Raw genomic sequence first — 4,963 nt, 5'->3', positions numbered from 1 at the left:
ACTTTGCTAGGAACGAGTTGGTTTCCTTGTCCTAGAACAAGAACCAAAACAAAACCCCTCTACTCCTCTAAAAACCAAAACAAAACCAAGCGTCCTCTACTCCTCTAAGAACCAAAATGCAGCCTATGCAGCCTCCTCTACTGGGTGAGAATGAATATATCTTTTTAACAATTTTTACTTTTGTTGGTTCATTTCATACAATTAATTTTCTCTTGGTTACTATAGTGAACGAGCTTAATCCAGAGGTTATACTTGCTGCTCAAATAGTTCTTGGCCTGTTTGTTCTCATAATCACACTCCTCGCTCTTTCCAGGTTTTTAACTAACAACACTTCTATGTTGATACCTACTAAGTGTGTTTTAATTTTACATAATTTGGAGCTTCCAATATAAATAAGTTGAAACAAAGTGTGCTTTGCTTCATGCTCTGTTTTTATTGGTTTGTTTGAATTGCGTAGCTCGAATTGTCCGTGGTATGAGGTTTGCATTTTCTTTTTTCATTTTGCAGAATCTATATTGTGTGGATCTATTGTGGTTTGTAATGTTCTATGAATAAAGTGATTTTAGACCAATACTTGTTGAGGGCTTAGGAAAATTTGAACCGTTTGTTTTTGCGATTGTTTTCGTGCAAGTCATGCCCTGTTTTTCTTTATTCTCCAAACTTGCTGAGGTTTATGAATAATAGTGTGGATCCAAGCCTTTCTCTTTCTGCTGGCCAGTTTGGGAAGTTTGAATTTTCCTGTGGTTGTGAAAATTTGAACTGGTTTTCTGATTGTTTTCGTGCAAGTCATGCTCTGTTTTTCTTTTTCCTCTTATACTAGTTAAAGTTTATGAATAATGGTGTGGATCTGGTTTTATCCACAAAAAAAAGAAAAAAAAAGTGTGGATCTGGGTCTTTTTCTTACTGCTGGCCGGTTTGGGAAAATGTTTTGGCCTCCATAACCAAATCCTCCATTTTGGGCTCATAAACAAAAAGGTGGATTTGGATATATTTTTATAGAAGCCCAAATCAACATGGATAAGTCACTCTTTATCATCTTCTCTTTTGGGAAATGGTTCTTAGTTATTTTCCTAATTGCCAGTCAGAGATTATGATTGATGCATATCTAATTGCTCATTTATATGATCTGGAATTGAGTTTCCATATTTTGGTTTCCTTTACAAATCAAATAAGGGTTGTCTTTTTGGAATAAGTTTGCCTTGTCCACTTGAGCTATTTTTTCCTTGTCCCATTTCCTATGTGGTACAATAGAGTACTTTTCAAAAGCTAGATTTGGGCATAGCATAAGCTTCAAGTCCAAATACTCCAAACCATTTGGTTGACCCTAACACATGTAGATAATTGGTCCAAAAAATTAACATCTCTGGTGGATGAGAGTTGAAGACATCTAGATTTAATGGGTTGACCAACATTTTAATCCGACTAGTAAATTTAATTTTGGGCCATTTAACTCAATTAAAAGTATGAATAATTTTTTCCCCCCAAAAATAATCCAAACACTATTCCAATCAAATAATTGCCAATATGATCATAAAAATAAAAACCATGGTAAAGGAAAATATTTTTTTTTTTAAAAAGTAAATATTTTGTTGTTGTGACTAATAATACATTAATTTGTAAATATTATACAATGAAATTCGTTGTAACCTTAGCATCACTTGCACAATAAATCTAAGGACAACATTTTTTATGATTTGTTTCGCAACTCTTAATATGACTTATTGTATAACAAAAGTAGTATTGGAGTATAACAAAAGTGGTATTAGTAATAAAGTTTATTGAAAATAATACTATTCTAATCATAACCGTTTACGTCAACAATTACCAGTTAAAAAATATTATATCCTCAACATTACTCTTTTTATTACATGAACATTAGCAATGTGTGTCAAGATGCTTAAATTAGAATAGTTTAAAGGGAGTGCTACTTACTCTAAATAGTAGTATTACTCTTTCTTCTTATAATTATGAGAGTTAATTAACAATTGTGTTACTCTTCCAACTTCCAACATCCGTTTTTATTGGATACCACGCTACTCCTTACTATTGTGTACCATTGGAATGATTAGCATTACTATTATAATCTCTTTAGCAAGGCAGAAATTGTCCTCATAGATATATAGACTCAAATAAAAATATTTATTAGTGTATGACATTGTTACAGGTTATAAGAGGATAAAGGTGTGAGGATCTTCTAGAAATTCAGCTTGTTCTGTACCGTGTAAACTTCTTATTATTCTCTGTACGATTGAATACATTCTTATTAATTAAAAAGTCCTGGGGGGTGGGGGGACATCCCATGACATGGGAAGACATATTAAAAAAAAAAAAGAAAAAAAAAAGAAAGAAAGAAAGAAAGAAAAGGGTAGAGGTAAAATTACAAAAATATATATTTCTCTCTCAACTCAGCTGTCTCTCTCGCCTCACCCTCACTCACTCTCACTCTCACTCTCACTCTCATCCGCCCCTCATGGTCTTACCCAGTCACCCTCACCCTCACTCTCATCATGTGGTGGTTGCTGTTTGTCACGGAGGAGCACGAGACTGTTAGATCGGAGAGAGATATGATGATCGGAGGAGCTCTTGGTCGTGTTGAGGTCAGGCGAAACCCAGAGGTGGGATTGATGGCTGAAACCTCCGCCGTTGGAGCTTTGGTGGTCTGAGTTCTTCCTTTTTTGTTTTTTGGGTTCATTTGACAGTCTAAATACTCTGTACTGTGTACTAAATCATAATTTGCTTGTCATTGATCTTGTAGTTTAGTGGTAGTGTCTAATCTCTTCCGTGACAAATATTGGATTCGAATACCCCTCATTTTTATTTTATAAAAAAATAAAAACAAAAAAAATTATTTGCTTAAAAATCATAGCTAGTGTGTAATTATGTGTACATATACCTATATAAGTGTTAGAATAGATGCATCAAACTTCTTCTTAACCACTTACTACACTTGTGTAGATCAACAAATCTTTGTTAGAACGAAGAGGTTGCCCCAGTCTCAATATAATCATGTCCAAATCTGACTGGTCCACTTTCTATTCCGACAATCACAATCTGCCACTCCTTTTTTTTTTCACCTTTAAAAGAATCAATGGGGGAAAAATGCACATGATATACTGATTTTTTTCCCTGTCTAGGAAAATGCATACCAGTGTAAAAAATGGGATATTACGGGTGGAATAAAAGATTCTCATTCGCATCAATATTATGAAAGTTTCATTATTCAATTTAATATATATTGATCAACTAAATCATCCGATTGCTGGGTACTTGGTAATTACATTTTGACCATTTGAGACCTCTTAGTCATAAAGACCTCTTACATTTTGACCATTAAAAGAAAATTTTTTATTTTTATTTTTAAAGAAAAATCTGTTTTTGTTTCAGATTTCAGCAAGTTGAGTTGGTCCTAGAACTCATCTCTGAAGCAGTTGGGACCCTTGTCAGCATTGTTGTTCTACTCCTACAGATAATACACGATCTTCACCAAATAATCTCAATGGAACATGAAGGGTGAGAAAGTATTTCAACTTCTTTCTCCCCATAACCCATTATTGACGCTCTGTCAATTTTACTGTTATTCTAACGATTCCATTTTGTTTCAGATTTCAGCAAGTTGTGCCGGTCCTAGAACTCATTGGTAATGTAGTTGGGTCCCTTTTTAGCCTTGTTGTTCTACTCCTACGGTTGATACGCATATGCAGAAGGATTTGGTCCATTTTGACTGCAAGACAACCTGTTGTTGTTGCCAATGACCACTAGAACGAAGTCCCATTTGCTGATATTAACAATGGCGAGAATGATATACCGCTTTACTGTAATCAAAGTGTCCTGTTATGCTTTTGTTTTGAGTTATTACTACATAGATTCTATAATATTTATCTGCGTGCACATGTGCGTATATTTTGGGTCTTTTGGCATATTCTGTCATTTTCTCATGGTATAAAAATAGAAAAAGAATGAAATGCATGTTTGCTTCTAATTTCTTCAACAGAAAAAAATAGCTTTAGAAGATTTATTTATCTTAATTATCTGTGTTTATTTTATTTTATTTTATGTTGGTTATCAGTGTTTGGCGTAAGATTTATATTATTAGTGAAAATTGAATGTTTTCCTTTTCGCATTTGATTTTCTGGGTGTTTTTCATTATCATGATCATTATTAGACATGACATTCTTCCATACCATCTGATTTTAGGAGGAAATAATATATTATATATGCTAAAGAGAGCGCGTGCACACATGGTTGAGCCTTTTGTGACTTGTCCATCTAGAGTCTAGATTGTCGCACTTGACTCTTCTCTCTCCAAATTATTACTGAAAAAACATGTGTACACAACTTCTTGTGCTTTATCTTTTTAAAAAAATAAAAAAAAAAATTTGTGCTTTATCGATCTGCCTATAAAATGGAACCAGAAAGTTTAGAAAACGTAGAGATTCGCTTCTTGAGTTCTTGGTTGTTTGTCTATCTTTCTGCCTGTTCGGGAACCAGGTTGATACATATATACTTATGATTTATGCAGATCTGATTGTTATATTGGAACTTGGTTGATTTTAATATATATGGTGTAGTTTGCGTGGGTGTATACGTCTTTAATTTCTGCCTTACAGCTATTAGGGTTTATTTGTCATCAGATATTTAGCTGTGGTCTTGATCATGGTAATCTGTGTTGTATGTGAAATTTATTTCATTTTTGTGAGGAAAAAAAATTCTTTCTTTTTCTCAGTTCTAAGTTGTACTATATGATTTTCAGCTCATTTTGGTCTCACCAGGCCTTTTTAGAATATTTTGGGTCTGATCTGGTATTTTTTTGGAGAAAAGTCTATATGGGTTTGTTATAATATTTTAATAGAATGAATTGTAGAATAGAGAGTGAGATGTAGATTGGATTATCAAAGTGGATCTGTAAATTTGAAAAGAAAAAAAAAAAAACTTTTTAAGAGCTAAATTAGAGAAATTATAGAAG

General features: G+C 33.3%; 1 long non-coding RNA gene across 1 annotated transcript; it reads left to right on the top strand.

The window, feature by feature from the left end:
* The first annotated feature begins 2,347 nt into the window (after window positions 1-2,347).
* LOC112007550 (uncharacterized) lies at window positions 2,348-4,580 on the top strand. Its single transcript, XR_002882494.2, has 3 exons — window positions 2,348-2,657; window positions 3,385-3,510; window positions 3,603-4,580. It is a non-coding gene; the product is annotated as an uncharacterized LOC112007550 (long non-coding RNA).
* The last annotated feature ends 383 nt before the right edge of the window (window positions 4,581-4,963 follow it).

Source organism: Quercus suber, unplaced genomic scaffold (genome assembly GCF_002906115.3).
Source record: "Quercus suber isolate HL8 unplaced genomic scaffold, Cork oak 2.0 scaffold_1141, whole genome shotgun sequence".
NCBI classification, from domain to species: domain Eukaryota; kingdom Viridiplantae; phylum Streptophyta; class Magnoliopsida; order Fagales; family Fagaceae; genus Quercus; species Quercus suber.
The sequence above is the reverse complement of the archived record's forward strand: the minus strand, read 5'-3'. Positions and strand labels throughout refer to the sequence as shown.